We start from the raw sequence: 23,127 nt of genomic DNA, 5'->3' as shown, positions 1-23,127 counted from the left end.
TAGCCTCCACAAGTTTTCTATTTTGATCACTTAGTGGTACAAATCTATCAGAGAAAGTAAAATAAGCGATATTTTTACTAGTGGTATACTTCAAGGAACCAAAAAATTTATATTGAGTTTTTGTACATAATTTTAATAATCAAGATCTACAAGAATACATGCAACTGATTTTATCTGCTTTAAAAATGTAAAAGTCTTGAGAGTCAGATACAGAGTGTATTTATGATACACTGGGCCTGGGGACGTTAGTGAAGATGACAGAATACAAGATTATAATGCTGTCTCTGAAATTTGTTCTAAGCAATGAAAAAGGAGTAAACAATCAGAGTAAGAGAGCTGAGTTCAGGTTTTGTGATATTGTGATCCTGGGGAAGCCAGTTAGCCTCTCCAGGTGGTGGTCTCTTAGTCTGTAAAATGATGGGATAAGTAGGAAGATCCCTAAGGCTTCTTTCAACTTTAAAAACTCTATGCTCGATAAATGTTTGTTGCTTTGAACTTAATTGCCAGCTAATAATTGCTTACTTGGGAGTTATGATCCACACTGCATGTTAGAGTCTAATCAATTGATTCCCAAGTGAAAACAGGCCATGCATTTACTGAACAAGTGCCCAGTCAGGTCATGATTTCAGCCCTGATAGGAATTCTCTGGTGTGTGTTTATTAAAAGGAAACAAGGTATTTCACAGCAAATTGATTTAACTCTATTAAGCAGAAACATCTGCTGACTATGTAGCATTTCCAGATGTTTAGGCTGCTGTTATTCTTTAAAATCTGAAAAAGTAAAGACATTTCAGGTTCCCATCAATGTATGAAGACTCAAAATCAGTCAGTGGGTACGAATGATCTTCTGCAGTGTGTGAGACATGTTGCTAGATATGCATAGGAATTAAAGTGTAAAACAGAGCGTATATGTGTATCTATATAAATAAAACATGTAACATATGCATTTGGAAGAGATTACGTAGAGGTGTTTTATACTTTCTTTTCAATTATTTGCTTAGTCTTTATGCTATAAAGTATATATTTGGTAATGATACAACATATTTATTAGTGGAAACAAGGGCTAGAATTATGCAGTGAAGAGAGATCATCTAGTAAACATTGTGTCCTAATTCTATTTAATATGTCATAGCCTGAGTGTACTTCTGACTCATTTGGAATGATGTTTCCTGGAAGATTTTAGATAGGCCTTGCACCCTATGTTCGTCATGTAGTAGAGTGTAGTCTGAAATAATAGAAACAGTAGAAAAAGCATATTCAAGGGTTTGAAATTTTACATCATTTAAAACTTTTTTTCCTTTTTTGTGTTTTTTCTTGTGGTAAAGTACACACAAAATTTGCCATCTTAACTGTTTTTAAGTGTACAGTTCAGAGGTATTAAATACCTTCCTGTTCTTGTGCAACCATCACTGCCATCCATCCCCATAACTCTCTCATCTTGTAAAATTGAAACTCTACGCCTATTAAACAACTCCCCGTTCTCCCCTCCCCCAGCCCCTGTCAACCAATCACCATTATACTTTTCTGCCTTTGTCATTTAGACTACTACACCTCCTATAAGTGGAATCATACAGTATTTGTCTTTTTCTGACTGGCTCATTTCACTTAGCATAATATGTCCTCAAGGTTCATCCATGTTGCAGAATTTCCTTTTAATATAAAAAAATTGGGTTCTTGAACTCTAGCTGATACTTGCTTGTTTTTTTTTTTTTTTGAGAAAGATTAGCCCTGAGCTAACATGTGCTGCCAATCCTCTTTCTGCTGAGGAAGATTGGCCCTGAGTTAACATCTCTGTGCCTATCTTCTTCTGTTTTATATGTGGGACACCTGCCACAGCATGGCTTGATAAGTGGTGCTTGGGTCTGCGCCCAGGATCTGAACTGGCAAACCCTGGACCACAGAAATGGAGCACTCGAACTTAACCGCTGTGCCACTGGGCCGGCCCCCAGATATTTGCTTTTGCTAATTAAGAATTTTAAATAGAAACCATTTAGAGGAAACTTATTTTAGTTTTCTTGTTCAGTCAATTTGTTAAGAGTATTCTGTTTCTTGGGCTTTTTCTTAAAGACATTTATTGGAGTTGATAATTTATCAGTTAAATTATGCACACTACAATCATTTATGAACTGTATTTTGTGATTCTTTAGAATTCCTTTTTAGAAGCAGCTAAATATTTTTAGTTAAGTAAATACACATCTTACTTTCAGCCTTCTTCTTGCTTAATATTAGTCGTCTAAATTTCAATATGGAAATGATGGTCAAGAGTCATTATTAAGAAATGTATGACAACTCCAGAATGTATGACAACTCTTGTTCCATTTCCTTATTGTGGTTGTTGAGTCTTCTAGGTTGAGGATAATTATCAGGCCAAACCCTTCATTGGAATATGTTTTGTTATATGATCAGAAGATAGGCTGAGCTGCTCAGATGTTATAGTGGCTTGAAGGAGGCAGGTTAGACAATACGTACCTCTTAAATAGTTCCTTGTTTAACACCTGGAATCTAATAGTGATCAGTACAGCTCAGAATTTGTTTCTACCAAATCAAAGAATGGAACAATTAGATTTTTCATCTGCTCTCCACGTTGGCTGTACCCAGAATGCTGAAGTCAGGTATTTGGTTTTATGCTTTTAAAGTTTCGATGATTACAGTACAGAAGAATTTCTATAAGTGAATTGGTTCTTTCTTTAGGAACACACATTGTGAATTCAGCAGTTGTTTTTAGCATGTTGAACTGAAATTCGAGAAGTAATTGGGCTTGTGAATTTTTGGTAAACCAGTCTTTTGCCTTGTTTTAAAAGACATTGCAGTCACTTTGTCGTTAAAATTCTTTGTATATTTATCTTAAATTCTTTTTTTTAATTGAGATTTAGGCCTCCAGAGCCACATGAGTCTTTATTTAAATCTGTTGAATAATAATTTCTTCTCCAATCAAAGAAAAATTTATTACATAATTTAAGGAACAAAAAAAATTTGTATACATACTTAAAATCGTTTTGTAGTACGTCTAGCTTGGCACAATAGTAGAGTTAGAAATGTTTATGATTTTTTTAGCCTCAAATTAAAAGCAGGTATCAGGTTTTAAGCAGACAGAGACTGCTAAGTTGATAAATTTTAATTTTTTTCTCAACCACTTACGGATATCACATGAATGTCATTTAGCTGTTTAGTTGTGTCATCAGTCAAGCTGAATTAACTTCTCATTTTAGTATGGGTTCAAATATTCAAATGGCTAAGTTGTTAAAATTTCAATAGCCATTTTATAAGTTGAAAATCACATGGAAAATGTAGGTCCTTAGAAGTGCCAAGGAGCCATGTTCCTTAAATAATGTAGAGATGGCATATATCTTGTCAGAATAAGAAGAGTGAGGTTGAGGATCAGAACAGTGTTAAAATTTGTTTGCTTTGATTAATGTTTCACATTCCTAAGGAATGACAGATGAGGGTTCAGGGACTGGTAAGATTTTAGCCTATTTATTTCACCCAAAGCATTTAATCTGTGGAATACTATTCAGCAATAAAAAGGAATGAACTTTTCATTCACACGACTTCATATAGCTCAAGAAAATTATGCTGAGTTAAAGCCAATCTCAAAAGCTTACATACTTTATGATTCCATGTCTGTAACATTCTTGAAATGACAAAATTATGAGGATTGAGAATAGAGTAGTGGTTGCCAGGGGTTAAGGATTGGGGTGGGTGGAGGGAGGTGAGTGTAGCTATAAAACAGTAACACAAAGATCCTTGTGATGGGACTGTTTTGTATCTTGACTCTAGTGGAGATTACGTGAATCTACATACACAAATGAGTGAATGTAAAATTGGTGAAATCTCAATAAGGGTAGTGAATTGTTTCAATGTCAATTTCCTGGTTGTGATATTGTACTATATTTAAGCAAGATTGGGGAAACTGGGTGCAGAGTACAGGAGATCTCTCTCTGTATTATTTCTTACTACTGCATGTGAATCTCAAATTCTCTCAACATAAAAAGTTTAATTTAGAAAATTCTCTCAGTGGCGTACGTTTTCTTGCATCATAGTAGGTATTCCTTGTCTGTTCTAAATACAGGTGCTTTTTTCTATTGTGCAGCGATACTACTTTATGGAATACAAATTCTCTAAACTTCGTTTTTCAAAAGATGATACTGGATCCTAAAACATTCTCGATTTGTTTCTCTGCCACCATTCCCTTTCTACTTTGTCCAAAAACAGCATATACCTAAAAAGAAAATAAAAAAGAAAAGTGGTGATGGCAAGGAAGAGTAAGAATCAAGCAGAGTAGATTTTTGACTTAATGAAATCCTGTAAAAGAATCTCAGGTTGAAGACGTGCTATTCATATTTAGATAACGTATTTCACCTTCAAGGACTTTTTTGTGTATGGCTTCTTTTATTCAGTGTAATGTCTGAGAGGTAGAGTCATCCATGTTTTTGTGTGTATCAGTAATTTTTTCTCTTTTTGTTAGTATGTGGCATTCCCTTGTATCAGTGTGCCACAGTTTGTTTATTCATTTTCTGTTGATGGACCTTTGGGCTTTTTTCAGTTTTTAGCTTTTAAGTATAAACCTGCTACAGATTGAGGAAATATTTGTAAGTCACACATCTGATAAAGTACTTGTATCTAGAATATGTAAAGAATTTTTAAAATTCAACATTTTGAAAACAGTGCAGTGAAGAAAGGGACAAAAGACTGACATATCACTACAGAGGATATATAGATGGCATAAAAGCATTTGTGTAACATCACTAGCCATTAGGAAAATGCAAATTAAAACCATGATGTCCATGACTATTACAATAGCTAAAACAAAAAATACTGACAATACCAAGTGTTGCCAAGGATATGGAGCAACTGGAACTCTCATACATTGCTGGTAGAAAGACAAAATGGTACAGACACTCTGCAAAACAATTTGGTAGTTTCCTGTAAAGTTCGAGACATTTAGCATATGACCCAGAAATCTTACTCCTAGATATTTACCCTAGAGAAATAAAAACTTACATTCACACAAAAAACTGTACATGAATAATGTTTATAGTATCTCTATTTATAATTACCTCAAACTAGAAACAGCTCAGATATCCTTCAAGGGGTGAATACCTAAACAAAATGCAGTACATCCACAAAATGAAATATAATTCAGGAAAAAGGAACTGTTGATAACACAGAATAATTTGGATGACTCTCAGAGATGTAATACTGAGTCAAAAAACCAGTCTCAAAAGGTTACATACTGTATGATTCTATATATATGACAGTCTCAAAGACAAAACTATAGTGATGCAAGAATCTATTGGTGGGTTTGAGGAGTTGTCAGAGAAGGGGAAGTGTGACTACAAAAGGAAGCAGGAGAAAGTTTTTTGGGGTGATGGAACTGTTCTGATTGCAGATTGTGGTTATTACACAAATCTATAAATGTGTTAAAATTCATAGATGTGTACATCCAAAAAGTTCAATTTTACTGTATTTTAACTTTGAAACAAATAAGAATAACACTACTATAAATATTCTTTCTTTTTTCTTTAAAGATTGGCACCTGAGCTAACAACTGTTGCCAATCTTCTTTTTTTTTCCCCTACTTTTTCTCCCCAAGTCCCCCCAGCACATAGCTGTATATTTTAGTTGTGGGTCCTTCTAGCTGTGGCATGTGGATGCCGCCTTAGCATGGCCTGATGAGCAGTGCCATGTCCACGCCCAAGATCCAAACCAACGAAACCCTAGGCCGCCAAAGCGGAGCAGGCAAACTTAACCACTCGGCTATGGGGCTGGCCCCTAAACACTCTTGAACATGTCTTTTGGTGGCTATATGGACTCGTTTCTCTTGGTTTCTACCTAGGAATGGAATTGCTGGGTCATAGGGTAAACATATGTTTAGTTTCCATAGATACTGCAAAACAGTTTTCCTAAGCAGTTGCTGTGAGAGCAATGTCACCAACACTTTAATATTAATCTTTTAAATTGTATGTTTACTTTAAAAGTTATTCTGGTGAATATATAGTGGCATTTCATTTTTGTTTTAATTTGTATTTTTCTGATGAATAGGTTGAACACCTCTCCATATATTCACTAGCCATTTGGATATCCTCTTTTGTGACTTGCCTATTCAAGTTGTTTGCTAATTAGGTTGTCTTTTTCTTTTATTGGTTTGTGTTAATATATATTCTTTAAAAAAAAAGCTTTATTGAGGTATAATTCACATAACATAAAATGGTAGTATACAAATTAGTGGTTTTTAATATGTTGATGGAGTTGTATAACCATCACCACTATCTAATTCCAGAACATATTCGTCACCCTAAAAAGAAATACTGTACCCATTAGTAGTCACTCTCCATTCCCTTCTCTCCCCAACCCCTGGCAACCACTAATTTACTTTCTGTCTATATGAAATTTCCTTTTCTGAAAATTTCATGTAAATGGAATCATACAATATATAGTCTTCTGTGTCTGGCTTCTTTCACTTAACATAATGTTTTCTAGGTTCATCTATGTTGTAGCATGTATCAGTAGTTCATGCCTTTTGACTGCCAAATAATATCCCGTTGTATGGATATATCACATTTTGTTTCCATTGATGGACATTTGTGTTGTTTCCATTTTTGGGCTGTTATGAATAATGCTGCTGTGAACATTTGTATACGAGTTTTTGTGTCTATATTTTTATATACATTGTGGACATGAGTTATTTGTCAGATATATTTATGATTATCCTAGTTTTTGTCTTTTGTCAGTTTAGTTTTGTCAGGAAGATTGGCTCTGAGCTAATATCTGTTGCCAGTTTTCCTCTTTTTGCTTGAGGAAGACTGTCCCTGAGCTAACATTTGTGTCAGTTTCCTCTATTTTGTATGTGGGATGCCTCCACAGCATGGCTTGATGAGGGGTGTGTAGGTCTGCACCTGGAACCTGAACCCGTGAACTCCAGGCCGCCAAAGCGGAGCGTGCGAACTTAACCACTACACCACTGGGCTGGCCCCACCTCTCAATCTTTTGATGAACAAATATTCTTAATTTTAAAAATTATTTTTTATTGAGATAAAATTCACTCTTGTAAAATTTACAACTCAGTGGTTTTGGTGTGTTTATAAGATTGTGCAGTCATTATCACTAATTCCAGAACATTTTCATCAACCCGAAAAGGAACCTCTTACACACTAGGAATAATTCTACATTCCCTCTTCCCTCTGGCTGTTGGCAACCTTTAATCTACTTTCTGTCTTTATGAAATTGCCAATTCTGGACATTTCATGTAAATGGAATCATACAATATATGGCCTTTTTTATGTCTGACTCCTTCACTTAATGTTTTCAAGATTCATTCATGTTGTAGCCTAAGTCAGTACTTAATTCCTTTTAATGGCTGAATAATAATTCATTGCATGGATATACCACATTTTGTTTATATATTCATCCGTTGCTTAATATTTGGATTGGTTCTACTTTTTGGCAATTATGGATAATGCTTCTACAAACATTTTTGTACAAGTTTTATGTGGACATGTTTTCAGTTTTGGGGGGTATATATAGCAGTGGAATTTGTTGGGTCATATGGTAACTTTATGTTTAACTTATCGAAGAATTCTCAAACTGTTTCCAAATGTGGATGCTTCATTTTACATTCCCTCCAGCAATGTATGAGGGCTCCAGTTTCTCTGCATCTTCATAATAACACTTTTTTTTTAAATAGCCATCCTAGTGTGTATGCAGTGGCATCTAATTGTGGTTTTGATTTGCATTTCCCTTATGGTTAATGATGTTGAACATCTTTTTATGTTCTTACTGGCCATTTGTATATCTTCTTTTGAGAGATATCTGTTTAGATCCTTTGCCCATTTCTTTTTTTTTTTTTTTTGAGGAAGATTAGCCCTGAGCTAACATCTGCTGCCAATCCTCCTCTTTTCACAGAGGAAGACTGGCCCTGAGCTAGCGTTGTGCCCATCGTCCTCTACTTTATATGTGGGACAGCTGCCACAGCATGGCTTGCCAAGCAGTGCCATGTCTGCACCCAGGATCCAAACTGGTGAACCTCAGGCCACCGAAGGGGAACGTGCACACTTAACCGCTGCACCACCTGGCCGGCCCCTCCTTTGCCCATTTCTTAATTGGATAGTCTTTTTATTGTTGAGTTGTGTAAGTTCTTTATATATTCTAGATACTAAACCTTTGTCAGATATGTGATTTTCAAATATTTTCTCCCATTCTTCGTGCTGTCTTTTCACCTTGGTAGTGTCATTTGAAGCACAAATGTTTTTTTAATATTGATGAAGTTCAGTTTATCTGTGTTTCTTTTGTTGCTTGTGCTTTTGGTGTCATGTTTAATAAACTATTGCTTAATCTAAGGTCACAAAGATTTATACCTATGTTTTCTTCTAAGAGTTTTATATTTAGGTTTTTGATCCATTGTGAGTTAATTTTTGTATATGGTGCAAGATAAGGGTCCAAATTCATTCTTTTGTATGTGAATATCCAGTTGTCCTAGCTCTGTTTGTTGAAAATTTTGATACCCTTATCAAAAATCAGTTGGGTGTAGATGTGTGTGTTTATTTCTGGACTCTCAATTGTGTCCAGTTGATCTGTTTGTCTATCTCTATGTCAGTATGACACAGTCTTGATCGCTGCAGCTTTGTATTAAGTTTTGAAATCATGATGTGAGTCCTCGAGTTTTGTTCTTCCTTTTAAAGATTGTTTTGACTATTCTGGGGCTCTTCCATGTACATAAGAACCTTAGGATCAGCTTGTCAATTTCTATAAAAAAGCCAACTAGAATTCTTTTTTTATTGAGTTCATCGTAGTTTACATCATTGTGAAATTTCAGTTGTACAGTATTTCTTCTCTGTCACCATATAAGTGCTCCCTTTCAGCCTCTGTGCCCACTCCCCCACTCTCCTTCCCCTGGTAACCACTGACTGTTTTCTTTGTCCATGTGTTTGTTTTTATTCCACGTATGAGTGAAATCATAGGTGTTTGTCCTTCTCAAGCTGGCTTATTTCGCTTAGCATAATACCCTCCAGCTCTATCCATGTTGTTGCAGATGGGATGATTGTGTCTTTTTTATGGCTGAGTAGTATTCCATTGTATATATATACCACGTCTTTTTTTTTTTTTTTTAAGATTGGCACCTAACAACTGTTGCCCAATCTTTTTTTTTTTCTGCTGCTTCTCCCCAAATCACCCAGTACATAGTTGTATATTTTAGTTGTGGGTCCTTCTAGTCGTGGCATGTGGGATGCTGCCTCAGCATGGCCTGATGAGTGGTACCATGTCTGCGCCCAGGATGCAAATCAGTGAAACCCTGGGCCACTGAAGTGGAGCTGGTGAACTTAACCACTTGGCCATGGGGCCAGCCCCTACCACATTTTCTTTATCCCTTCATCAGTCAGTGGGCACTTGGATTGCTTCCATGTCTTGGCTATTGTGAATAGTGCTGCATTGAACGTAGGGGTATATATGTTGCTTTGGATTGTTGATTTCAAGTTGTTTGGGTAGATACCCAGTAGTGGGATAGCTGGGTCATAGGGTATTTCTATTTTTAATTTTTTGAGAAATCTCTATACTGTTTTCCATAGTGGCTGCACCAGTTTGCGTTCCCACCGGCAGTGTATGAGGGTTTCCTTTTCTCCACACCCTCTCCAACATCTGTTGTTTTTAATCTTAGTGATTATAGCCATTTAAAAATGTGTAAGGTGTTATCTTAGTATAGTTTTGATTTGCATTTCCCTGATGATCAGTGATGTTGAACATCTTTTCATGTGCCTGTTGGCCATCTGTATATCTTCTTTGGAAAAATGTCTGTTCATATCCTCTACCCCTTTTTTGATTGGGGTGTTTGTTTTTTTGGTGGTGAGTTGTATGAGTTCTTTATATGTTTTGGAGATTAACCCCTTGTCAGATATATGATTTGCAAATATTTTCTCCCAGTTGGTGGATTGTCTTTTCATTTTGTTCCTCGTTTTCTTTGCCTGGCAGAAGCTCCTTAGTCTGATGAAGTCCCACTTGTTTATTTTTTCTTTTGTTTCCCTTGCCCAAGTAGACATCGTATAAAAAAACATCCTTCTAAGACTGATGTCAAAGAGACTACTGCCCATATTTTCTCCTAGGAGTTTTATGGTTTCAAGTCTTACCTTTAAGTCTTTGATCCATTTTAAGTTAATTTTCGTGTATGGTAAAAGATAATGATCTAGTTTCATTTCTTTGCATGTGGCTGTCCAGTTTTCCCAACACCATTTATTGAAGAGACTTTCCTTTCTCTACTGTATGTTCTTAGCTCCTTTGTCAAAGATTAGCTGTCCCTAGATGTGTGGTTTTATTCCTGGGCTCTCCATTCTGTTCCATTGATCTGTGTGTCTGTTTTTGTGTGAGTACTATGCTGTTTTGATTACTAGAGCTTTGTAGTATATTTTGAAGTCAGGGATTGTGATGCCTCTGGTTTTGTTCTTTTTTCTCAGGATTGCTTTAGCTATTCGGGGTCTTTTGTTGCCTCAGAATTTTAGGATTCTTTGTTCTATGTCCATGAAGAGTGTCATTGGGGTTCTAATTGGCATTGCATTGAATCTGTAGATCACTTTAGGTAGTATGGACATTTTAACTATATTCTTCCAATCCAATTGAATGGAATATCTTTCCATTTCTTTATGTCATCATCAGTTTCTTTCAATAATGTCTTACAGTTCTCATTATATAGGTCTTCCACCTCCTTGGTTAAATTTATTCCTATATATTTTATTCTTTTTGTTGTGAGTGTAAATTGGATTGTATTCTTGAGTTCTCTTTCTTTTGGTTCGTTATGAGAGTATAGAAATGCAACTGATTTTTGTAAGTTCATTTTCTACCCTGCGACTTTGCTGTAGTTGCTGATTATTTCTAATAGTTTTCTGATACATTCTTTAGAGTTTCTGTATATAAAATCAAGTCATCTGCAAACAGCGAGAGTTTCACTTCTTCCTTTCCAGTTTGGATACCTTTTATTTTTTTTTCTTGCCTAATTGCTCTGGCCAAAACCTTCAGTACTATATTGACTAAGAGTGGCAAGATTGCACACCGTTGTCTTATTCCTGTTCTCAGAGGGATGGCTTTCAGTTTTCCCCTATTGAGTATGATGTTGGCCATGGGTTTGTTGTATATGGCCTTCACTATTTTGAGGTAGTTTCCTTCTATACCCGTTTTATTGAGAGTTGTTATCATAAATGAATGTTGGATCTTGTCAGATGCTTTGTCTGCATGTATTGAGATGATCATGTGGTTTTTATTCCTCGTTTCATTAATATGGTGTGTCACATTGATTGATGTGCAGATGTTGAACCATCTCTGTGTCCCTGGTATAAATCCCACTTGATCATAGTGTATGATCCTTTTAATGTATTGCTGTATTCGTTTTGCCAATATTTTGTTGAGGATTTTAGCATCTGTTTCTCAGCAATATTGGCCTGTAATTTTCCTTCTTTGTAGTTGTCCTTGTCTCGCTTTGGGATCAGGGTGATATTGGCCTAGTAAAATGTGCTCGGAAGTGTTCCATCTCCTTCAATTTTTTGGAATAGTTTGAGAAGGGTAGGTATTAAATCTTTGGATGTTTGGTAGAATTCTCCAGAGAAGCCATCTAGTCCTGGGCTTTTATTTTTTGGGAGGTTTTTGATTATGTTTTTGATCTCTTTACTTGAGTTTGGTCTATTCAGATTCTCTGTTTCTTCTTGATTCACTTGGGAGGTTGTATGAGTTTAAGAATTTATCCATTTCTTCTAGATTGTCCAGTGTGTTGGCATATAGGTTTTCATAGTATTGTTATAATCCTTTCTATTTCCCTGGTATCCATTGTAATTTCTCCTGTTTCATTTCTAATTTTTATTTACTTGAGCCTTCACTCGTGTTTTCCTAGTGAGTCTGGCTAAGGGTTTGTCAGTTTTGTTTATCTGCTCAAAGAACCAGCTGTTAGTTTCACTGATCCTTGTTACTGCTTTTTTGGTTTCAATTTCATTTATTTCTGCTCTAATTTTTATTATTTCCCTCCTTCTGCTGACTTTGGGCTTTGTTCTTTTTCTGTTTGTCTTAGGTATAGTTTAAGATTGCTTATTTGAGATTTTTCTTGTTTGTCAAGGTGGGTCTGTATTGGTATGAATTTCTGTCTTTGGACCATTTTTGCTGCATCCCATATGAGTTGGTATGGTGTATTTTCATTTTCATTTGTCTTCAGATATTTTCTGTTTTCTCCTTTAATTTCTTCAATGATCCATTGGTTGTTCAGTAGCATGTTGTTTAGTCTCCACGTATTTGTCATTTTCCCAGCTCTTTTCTTGTAGTTGATTTCTAGTTTCATAGCATTATGATTGGAAAAGGTACTTGATATGATTTCAATCTTGTTAAACTTATTGAGGCTTGCCTTGTTTCCCAGCATGTGGTCTATCTTTGAGAATGTTCCATGTGCACTTGAGAATAATGTGTATTCTGCTGTTTTGGGATGGAGTGTTCTAAATATATCTATCAAGCCCATCTGGTCTAGTTTTTCATTTAATTCCACTATTTCCTTCTTGACTTTGTCTGGATGATCTATCCATTGATGTAAATGGGGTGTTAAGGTCCCCTACTATTATTTTGTTGTTGTTAATATCTCCTTTTAGGTTTGTTAATAGTTCTTTTATGTACTTTGCTGCTCCTGTATTGGGTGCATATATATTTATAAATGTTATGTCTTCTTGGTGGAATGTCCTGTTTATCGTTATATACTGCGCCTCTTTGTCTCTCATTGCCTGTTTTATCTTGAAGTCTGCTTTGTCTGATATAAGTATGGCGTCACCTGCTTTCTTTTGTTTGCCATTAGCTTGGAGTATTGTCTTCTATCCCTTCACTCTGAGCCTGTTTTTCTTTAAAGCTGAGATGAGTTTCCTGGAGGCAGCATATTGTTGGCTGTTGTTATTTAATCCATCCTGCCACTCTGTCTCTTGATTGGAAAATTCAATCCATTTACATTTAGGGTGATTATTGATATAAGAGGGCTTAATGCTAACCATTTCATTACTCATTTTCTGGTTGTTCTGTATTTCCCTTGTTTCTCATCCTGTGTATTTTGGACTACCAATTCAGTTGGTAATTCTCTACGACGGTTTTCTCTATTTATTATTTGTGTCTATGCTCTGATTATTTATTTAGTGGTTGCCATGAGGTTTGTATAAAAAATCTTGTAGATGAGATAGTCCATTTTCTGATAGCTTATTTCCTTTCTCTAACCTGATTCCATCCCTTTCGTTTTCCCCTTCTCAGTTATTGTTTTCACTACTTATTCTGTCTTGTTTTGTGAGTTTGTGATTAAAATGACAAGATTATAGTTATTTTTGGTGTTTTCCTTCCCTTTATCTTTAATGTCATAATTGAGTGTTTGCCAACCTGTTCTGATAGATAGCTGTGATTTTCTGATTTTGTCTGCCTATTTATCTCTTTGCTCAAGGCTTTGTAAACCCTTTTTTTGTTTTTCAGGTTTGAGGGCTTTCTTGATAATTTCTTGTAGAGGAGGTCTTGTGGCAACGAACTCGCTTAACTTTTGTTTATTTGGGAAAGTTTTTACTTCTCCATCATATCTGAAGGATATTTTTGCTAGATAGAGATTCTTGGCTGAAAATCTCTGTCTTTCAGAATTTTGACTATGTCATTCCGCTCTCCTAGCCTGGAAGGTTTCTGCTGAGAAATTCACTGAAAGCCTGATAGGGGTTCCTTTGTAAGTTGCTTTCTTCTGCTGTGCTGCCCTTAATATTTTTTTTTTCGGTCATTGACTTTTGCCAGATATGCCTTGGAGATCTTTTTACATTGATATAATTAGAAGTTATATTAGCTTCTTTTACTTGTATTTCCAGCTCCTTCCCCAGGATTGAGAAGTTCTCAGCTATTATTTCTTTGAACAAGCTTTCTGCTCCATTCTCCTGCTCTTCTTCCTCTGGAATACCTATAATTCTTATATTGCATTTCGCGATTGTGTCGAATATTTCTTGGAGAATTTCTTCATATCTTTTTAGTGTTAGTTCTCTCTCCTCTTCCATCTGAAGCATTTCTGTATTTTTGTCCTCCAGATTGCTAATTCTGTCCTGCATAATATCAACTCTGTTATTCAGGGCGTTCAGGTTTTTCTTTATCTTGACCATTGTTTTTTTCATCTCCAACAGTTCTGACTGGTTTTTCTTTATAATTTCAGTCTCTTTTTGAAGAATTGCCTCTGTTTTCATTAATTTTCTTTCTGATTTCATTGAACTGTCTATCTGAATCTTCTTGTAACTGATTGGGTTTTTTTATGATAGCTATTTTGAGTTCTCTATCATTTAGATTGTAAATTTCTGTGCCTTCAGAATTGATTTCTGGGTGCTTGTCATTTTCTTCCTTGTCTGGAGTATTAATATGTTTCTTCATACTGTTTGATGGTATGGGTTTGTGCCTTCTCTACTGATAGTACCTGGTTGTGGATTCCACCTGCCGCCACTGGTGGGGGCTCTGGAGCTATGTGTTCTGAGCCTACTGTGATCCTTGGTGTTGTGCCTGTCATTTGAAATCTGTGCTGACAGGGCCTGTCTGCAATTCCCAGCTCGTTCCTCACAGCTGCTGCTTTGCTCACGGATGCATGGGCACTCTGGCCGACAGGCTGAGCTGGAGCACCAGCCAGGGGGAGGGGCGCTTTCTTTCTCATGAGAACTCCTGAGGGTATTCTCTCACTGCCCTCACTATCTGCTCTCCTGGTGTGCTAATGTGAATAAGACATCCCCACAATAGCTTTGCCTCCTCTGTGTGGAACTTTCCCTGGGCTGTAAGGGAACTTGGAGAGCAAGGCATTCCTGCGGAGAGTTGCCCCTACCCCCTCTTGTCTCAGAGCTGTTTGTGGTCCCACACCTTGGGTCACTGCCAGGGAGGGAGAGGAGATCCCCTTACCTCCTTCCACTTCCTCCTGGAGGGTCCAGTACCTACACTGCCAGACATACGGCTGCATGGGTCTCTCAGACATCTTTTGTGTTGTGTGAATGCCCTCTCTTGGTTTATGAATGTCCTTTTTGTTGTATCTTAGAGGGGAGAGTCTAAGGGAAGAGTTCACTCTGCCATGATGCTGATGTCTCGTTCCTGATGAATTATCTGGTTTTCTTATCAAGATGTAATACTGGCTTCAAGAATGATCCCTCTTCTATTTTTTAGAAGACTTTGAAAAGGGTTAGTGCTAATTCTACTTTAAACATTTGATAGAACTCACCAGTGAAGCTATCAGTTCTCACCTTTTCTTTTTGGAAGCTTCTTGATTACTGACTTAATATATTTACTTATAATAAATAGGTCTGTTGAGATTTTCTATTTTTCTTGAGTCATTGTTGGTAGTTGTGTTCCTAGGTATTTGTCCATTTCATGTCAGTTCCCTAATGTGTTGACGTGAAGTTGCTTATAGTATTTCTTTATATTTCATTTTATTTTTGTAAGATCTATAGTAATGTCTGCTTTCATTCCTGATTTTAGTAGTTTGAATCTTCTCTTTTTTCTTCATCAGTCCAGCTAAATGTTTGTCTATTTTGTTGAAACCAACTTTTGGTTTCATTGATTTTTCTCCAGTGCTTTTCTATTTTGTTTTGTTTAGTTTATCTCTGCTCTAATCATTATTGTTTCCTTCCTTCTGCTTGCTTTGAGTTTAATTTGCTCTTCCTTTCCTAATTTCTTAAGGTGGAAGGCTAGGTAATTGATTTGAGATGTTTCTTCTTTTTTAATATATGCATTTAAAGTTATAAATTTACCTCTGAGTACAGCTTTCACTCTAGCCCATAAATTTTGATATGATGTGTTTTTATTTTCAGTTATCTCTAATTATTTTTTTTATTTCCCTTGTGATTTCTTGTTGACCTGCTGCTTATTTAGGAATGTGTTGTTGAATTTCCACATATTTGTGAATGTCCCAAATGCCTTCTGCTATTGTTTGTACTTCATTTCATTGTGGTTGGAGAACATATTTTGTATGATTCAGTCCTTTTAAATTTATTGAGATTTGGTTTATGAGCTAACATATAATGTCTTGTATGATGTTTATATGTACTTGACAGGAATGTGTATTCTGCCTCTTTTGGGTGGAGTGTTCTAGAGGTATCTTTACCTTTGTTCCTTAAGTTTATTTTCACTGGTTGCACATTCTTATACATATTTTAGAAATCATGAGTTCACACCATCATTCCAATTCCAGGTTATCCCAGGAAGGTTTGTTCTTTTTTCCACCCATTCCATGTTTGTATCTCTCCTGTTCTACAGTGAGATCCCTGGCTCCCAACAATATCAACATATTTACTCATTTGCTCAACCTAGTAATACATCTAAAATAGTTTCAGAATTGAGTCACCCATACTGTAACAAACAAACCTAAGAAAAGTTCAGAATTTGTTTGCAATACTTCTAATCTCTTACCCTACCCTGCCAGTGGCTAAAGGTAAATAGTCAAATACTGTGGGTTTTTTTAGTCATTTAGATTAGTTCTTTCTTGCTATTTTTCCATACAGTGTGGTTAGGGTAGTTGTATGCATTGTGAGGAAGCTCATTTGTTTGTTTGCTTTTGTTAAGTGATTTTATTTTTCTTTCCGTTCTTATTGATTTAATTGTATTATTTGTTGATGTTTAACATAATATATAACATTATTGCATAATTAGACATCCTGTTTCTTAGGACTATTGCTATATATGTTATTATACACAGTAGTAATGTGCTTTCAAAAGTCAAAACTATGCAAAAGATGTATCGGAAGAGTCACTCTCACTCATATTCCTTCCCAAATTGGTAGGCAATAAACTTTGTATTTTGTTTATTTATCTTGTTTGGGATTCATTGTCATTCTTGATTCTGTGCTGGTCTTTAATCAGTTTTGTAAATTCTCAGTCATTAGTTTTTCATATATTGTCTCTGCTCTATTCTCTTTCTCCTCTCCTTCTTAACTCTAATAAGCATATGTTAGACTTCAGCCCTGTGTTCTCTCTTCTCTTATCCTTTCTTTTTTATTTTCCATCCTTTTTTCTCTCCATGTTACATTCTGGAAGGTTTTTCCTGACCTACCTTCCAGTTCACTAATTCTCTTTTTAGTTGGGTCTGACCTGAATCTATTCATCACATTTTTTTTTTCTTTTGAGGAAGATTAGCTCTGAGCTAACATCTGTACCCATCTTCCTCTACATTATGTGTGGGATGCCTGCCACAGCATGGCTTGATAAGCAGTGTGTAGGGCTGTGCCCAGGATCTGAACTGGCAAACCCTGGGCACTGAAGCAGAGCATGCAAACTTAACTGCTGCACTACCGTGCCAGCCCCCTACTCATCACATTTTCAATTTTGGTTTTTGTAATTTTTTATTTCAGAATTTCATTTTGGAATCTTCTTTTCCAAATGCTGTATTACTTTTTGTAGTTTCCTATTACATATTAAACATTTAAACCTTAATGAACTTTGGTTTAAGAGTCAAAAGACTTGAAGTACTTTCCTGGCTCTACTTCCAACCACTTCCTTTTCACAGCTTTTTAAAAAAGGACTTTGTTACTATATCTATTAGGAAGTTAAACCATCTCTGAATATGACTACCATAGATCCAAGAAGTAGAGAGTAATACAATCACCAATTCCAAATTATAATCTTTTTTAAAAATTTTAATTGAATTCATAATAGTTTACATCAATGTGAGATTTCAGTTGTACATTCATTCTTTCTTTTTTTTTTTTTTTTGAGGAAGATTAGCCCTGAGCTAACTACTGCCTGTCCTCCTCTTTTTTTGCTGAGGAAGACTGGCCCTGAGCTAACATCCATGCCCATCTTCCTCTACTTTATAAATGGGACACCTACCACAGAATGGCTTTTGCCAAGTGGTGCCGTGTCCACACCCAGAATCCAAACCGGCGAACCCCGGACTGCCGAGAAGCAGAATGTGCAAACTTAACCACTGCGCCACCAGGCCGGCTCCAATTGTACATTATTTCTTGACTGTCAGCACATAAGCACTCCCCTTCACCCTCCATGCTCACTTCCCCCCCCCTTCCCCTGGTAACCACTGAACTGTTTTCATTGTCCATGTGTTTGTTTATATTCTGCGTATGAGTGAAATCATAGGTATTTGTCTTTCTCAGTCTGGCTTATTTCGCTTAGCATGATTCCCTCCAGGTCCTTCCATGTTGTTGCAACCAGGATGAATTTCTCTTTTTTTTGTGACTGAGTAGTATTCCATTTTATATATATATATATACCACATCTTCTTTATCCAATCATTAGCCTATGGGCACTTGGATTGTTTCCATGTCTTGGCTATTGTGAATAGTGCTGCAGCAAACATAGGGGTGCATATGTTACTTTGGATTGTTGATTTCAAGTTCTTTGGGTAGATACCCAGTAGTGGGATAGCTGGGCCGTATGGTAGTTCTGTTTTTAGTTTTTTGAGGAATGTCCATGCTGTTTTCCATAGTGGCTGCGCCAGTTTGCATTCCCACCAGCAGTGTATGAGGGTTCCCTTTTCTCTACACCCTCTCTAACATTTGTTATTTTTAGTTTTAGTGATTATAGTCATTTTAACAAGCATAAGGTGGTATCTTAGTGTAGCTTTGATTTGCATTTCCCTGATGATTAGTGATGTTGAACATCTTTTCATGTGTTTATTGGCCATCTGTGTATCTTCTTTGGAAAAATGTCTGTTCATATCCTCTGCCCATTTTTTGATCAGGTTGTTTGTTTTTTTATTGCTCAGTTGTGTGAGTTCCTTATATATTATGGAGATTAACCTCTTGTCAGAGATATGACTTGCAAATATTTTCTTCCAGTTGGTGGCTTGTCTCTTTGTTTTGATTCTAGTTTCTTTTGCCTTATAATCTCTTAATTATTTTTTTAAGTATTTAACATTATTTAGGTAATACATGAGTAAATTCTTATTGTACAATATTCAGGAATACAGAGATATAGAGAGTAAAGTGTCAAAGTACCCCTTCATTTTCTCTTTCTCCCCTACTCCTCTTTCTCATAGGTAAGCACCATCAGTAGTTTGGAGATCATTCTTCTAGTCCCTTTTCAGTACATTTAAACATACACCCCCACATGCATGTGTGCGCTCAGATGGATGTGCAGGTTTAATGTGAACCTCCTAATCATTTCTAGATTCTAGCCATTTCATTCCTGATAGTACTAGTCCAGGCTCTAGTCATCACTGTCCTGGGTTACTACAGTAATCCCCGTTAGCTTGTTCTGCCTTGAGCCTTGTCGTCTTCAGATCCATTTTTAAATCATGTTATCACCTTACTTAAAACCTTCAGTGGCATCACATTCAGTGTGCTATAGGATAAATTCTAAGCTCCTTAACTCAGCATTTAAGGCCCTATATAAGACTGATCTTTTCCTTTCCACTTTCATCTGAGCAGCTCCTTTCCTCAAACTGTATTCCGTCAACTCTGAAATGTCTAGTTTTTTTTCACATATCATAATGTCTATGTCTCTCTGCGTTTCATTCATAGTTCCTCTTCTGTTGAAATGTTCTTCACCCCCTCTTTTCCTCTTAGCCTGATTAACACCTGCTAATCCTTTTAGTATGGTGGTTAAGAGCCTGGGCCTTGGGTTAGCATTTTGAATTATTCCATTTAATTTCTTTAGAATTACAGTATTTAACTTCTATAAACTTTTATCATCTGTGAAATTAGTATAATTTCTACCTCATAGAGTTATTTGAGGATTAAATGAGATGATAGATATATAAAGTGCTTAGCACAGAGTCAGTTTAAAAATGACAACAGCAGCTTTGTCATTCTGTCTTTCAGTAAGACTCAGTCAAGAGAATATAGATGCACCTCTCTGTTGTGTATATCTCTAATACAACTACCTACTAGTTTTTAACTGTGAGTGGACCTTCTCTGTTAGACTTTGAACTTCTTAAAATCAAAGACTGCCATGTTTGTCTTAGTATTACTGATATCAGGCATCTAGAGAGTCAGTAAGTTTTGTTTTTTTTTTTAAGATTGGCACCTGGGCAAACAACTGTTGCCAATCTTTTTTTTTTTTTTCTCTGCTTTATCTCCCCAAACCACCCCCTGTACACAGTTGTATATCTTAGTTGCACGTCATTCTAGTTGTGGGATGTGGGACGCCGCCTCAACATGGCCTGACGCGTGGTGCCATGTCCATGCCCAGGATCCGAACCCTGGGCTACCGCAGCAGAGCGTGCGAACTTAACCACTTGGCCACGGAGCCAGCCCCCTCAGTAAGTATTTTTTGAATGTATGAAGGGAGTTTGAAAGAGCTAATCATCTTCAGACAGTGCAGTATCTTTTGCACAGGAAGCTCATATATGTGTGTATACTCTCTGTTCAAGTGAGAATTTTTGTTTTTCTTTCTCTTTGCAAGTAGTAAAGTCTTAAAATAGCAATTATGTTTATTTCCACCACACTGAGCTGTGACGCCACAAGCTGAAAATCCAGGGAAGCCATGGGAAATTGGCACTCTTAAGGATTAGATCATTTTTCCATATTCAGTTTGTATTCTTATATTTATGGAATTTGGTTTGAGGCTAGTCAGTGAAAGTCCTTCATGTTCATGTACAGTTTGAGAATTGGATTTTTAAAAAGTATTTCCCAAGAGATATTTTGGTGAGTTAATGCTTGATAATCCAGTTGCTTTCCCCCTACCTCTACCCCCCGAATTACAATAGTTCTTTGAATGCTTGCCAATGATAGACAGTAACCTTACCAGATGCTATCTGTCTTCTGTGGACAAAAAATATCAGGCTTAGGTTAAGTAACTTATTCAAGGTTTCAAAGCCAGAAAGTGGAGAAGCTGAGATTTAAACCTGGTTGCTCTGGTGCTCTTTCTCTTTCCATTAGACCATACTGCTTTTCTAAATAAACTGAAAATAATTTTAGTTTGAGTTTATAGAATTTAATAGTGCTTTTAGTTACTTGATCACTATTTAAATGTTTTAATGACTAATAGAAACCTTTATGGTAAGCTATGTAGGTAATATTTAAAGAGATAGTTTTTTTTAAATTAAAGTTTTAATTCAGGTAGTATTTCTTTAAGGTATGTATATTTTATTTTTAATAAATCACCACTAGGAGGATTTATTTGCCGTATCAGTGTTCTTAGACTTTAGCACACTTGTTTATTTCTTCCTCTGTTCCATAATCCCTATGCATTATATTGGCAGGGGGCAGAAATGTTGCAGATGTTTTTCTTTCAAATTTCAACTTGCCCTGAGATTTGGAATTAACCTTTAGAATGTTCTGGACTTATCCTCCATATGCCAAAGGTCTGTACATTTCTTTTCACATGAGCCAAAATTTTGAGGTGATTGAATAAAATATTTGTGAACACAGATGTTGTCCTTAAAAGCAGTTAATAATCAGGAAAAAAAGACCTCAGTGTGGAAGTGCTTTAGTTTCCTCCTATAGTATGATCTGCACATAAATACTTCCTTCTCTTGTAGTTCACATTGTTTATTTTCTAAGGGAGGAAATAACTAAACTGATTATGAAAACATAATATTATTTATTCTGTTGATTTCTTTTTCCCCTCCCAGAGTAAACTAAAAATGATTTGGACTGACTAGGGCCACTCCATTCTGTGAAACTCACATTGTTTGTGTACTGTTGGCGGGCCTCATTAGAGGGTAAATTTGCTTTTTGTGTGTGTTTGCCAGTAACAAGTTCTGTCTCTTTGGGGAACTTGTCTTTTGGATTGTCTCTTTCCAAAACTGGCCAGTCTTAAACAGTTCAGACCATTAGTTATATTTCCTGCTCTCCAATTTTTTTCTATTAGTCTTAGGTTTTCAAGTATTTAAAGCTGAGGATATTGGTCAGTGAGATATTGCCTGGCTGGGGTCGGCACTGTGCCCGAATTTGTTGGGCCTCTCAGGGCCTTGAGTTCTCTGTGCTTTAACAAATGAGCTACAGTTCTCAAGAGATCAGGGAAGCTTGTTTGTTGAGCCTGTATTTTCATCCAGAGGAAGTAGATCTTTGAGAATGTTTAAGGAGGGGTAAGTGAGTTTATTATTCTTTTTCCCTCATTTTTCTCAGGAAAGAGATGTTCTAGTCATCTGAGTGAATTGGAAGCTTAATAAGCAGTGCTATTAGTCCGAGAGTAGAGAAAGGAGAGATTGAAAGAAATTCAGTCAAAAACGTACATTGTTAGTAAGTGTTTCACATGTAATCTACTGTAAAGTTACTATTATTATTTTGAAAGACAGCATTGAGGATGAATAATCTTAAGAGAAATTTGGTGAGATACAGCACCCTGTTTACCCAGTAGTAAACATTTTGTTTTTTGGTAGAAAGTGTTTATGAAGATTGGAAGCAAACAGTGGTGTCTTACCAAAGAATTTTACATAGAAATGAGTGAGGTTTAAAAATTCAAAGCCGGTTTTTAATAATTTGTGCCTTTAGAAAATGGTGTTGCATAAGATTAAGCGAAAAGCAGCTTGTGATTTTGTTTCTTTTTGGGCAGCATAGGCAAAAATAATTTTGAGTAGAATCCCCTGTTTCTTTATTTTGCAATATAAAAGTTTTGTGTTAGGTTTTTAAAATTGTTTTTATGTTATTTTCTTTTATGCTTCAAGAGTCTGAATTGTTACTGATACTCTTTTTGTGACCACTATAGTAGCAACATGTAAGTTAATGATTGCATACTGTTAATTATCTCATTTCTAGCCTTCAGGGTAACTAGACCTGGTTAATTTCAGGGAGACATTCCCTTTGATTAAATAGGACGTAGATCTCTCAAAAAAATCTTCAAAAATACAGTAAAATTTTGATTTCCTGGAAGTTCCTTTTCCTTGTTCTTTGTTCTATTAGAAATTTTGAAGTAGTTTCAGAGCCTCGAGTTTATAAGTTGTTTTAATCTAATCATATATTGATTATGAGCAAAATACAATTGGCCCACTTTGCTGCTATTTTTAAACCTTATTATTGAATAAAGAGAACAACCATGGCTAGAAATAATTCTGTATTATTTTTAGACCTCTTATGACATCGCTAGCATTTTGACGTTTCTTTTTTTAAAAAAATATTTTATTTTTCTTTTTTCTCCCCAAAGCCCCCCAGTTGTCCATTTTTAGTTGTGGGTCCTTCTAGTTGTGGCATGTGGGATGCTCCCTCAGCGTGGCTTGATGAGCAGTGCCATGTCTGCGCCCGGGATCTGA

The 23,127-nt window shown here is 36.1% G+C and overlaps 1 protein-coding gene across 3 annotated transcripts in view; it reads left to right on the top strand.

The window, feature by feature from the left end:
* Positions 1-23,127, top strand: part of NT5C2 (5'-nucleotidase, cytosolic II) — a 96,916-nt gene that overhangs the window by 21,819 nt on the left and 51,970 nt on the right. The window contains exon 2 of one of the 3 annotated variants that reach the window (XM_046653706.1): positions 21,139-21,240. The exons of the other annotated variants lie outside the window; for them this stretch is intronic. The gene's annotated coding sequence lies outside the window, so the exon portion shown is untranslated. The remainder of the gene's footprint in view (positions 1-21,138; positions 21,241-23,127) is intronic. 3 annotated transcript variants of the gene reach the window in all.

Source organism: Equus quagga, chromosome 2 (assembly GCF_021613505.1).
Source record: "Equus quagga isolate Etosha38 chromosome 2, UCLA_HA_Equagga_1.0, whole genome shotgun sequence".
Lineage (NCBI taxonomy): Eukaryota > Metazoa > Chordata > Mammalia > Perissodactyla > Equidae > Equus > Equus quagga.
Note: the sequence above shows the minus strand (reverse complement) of the source record. Positions and strands in the feature narration are given on the sequence as shown.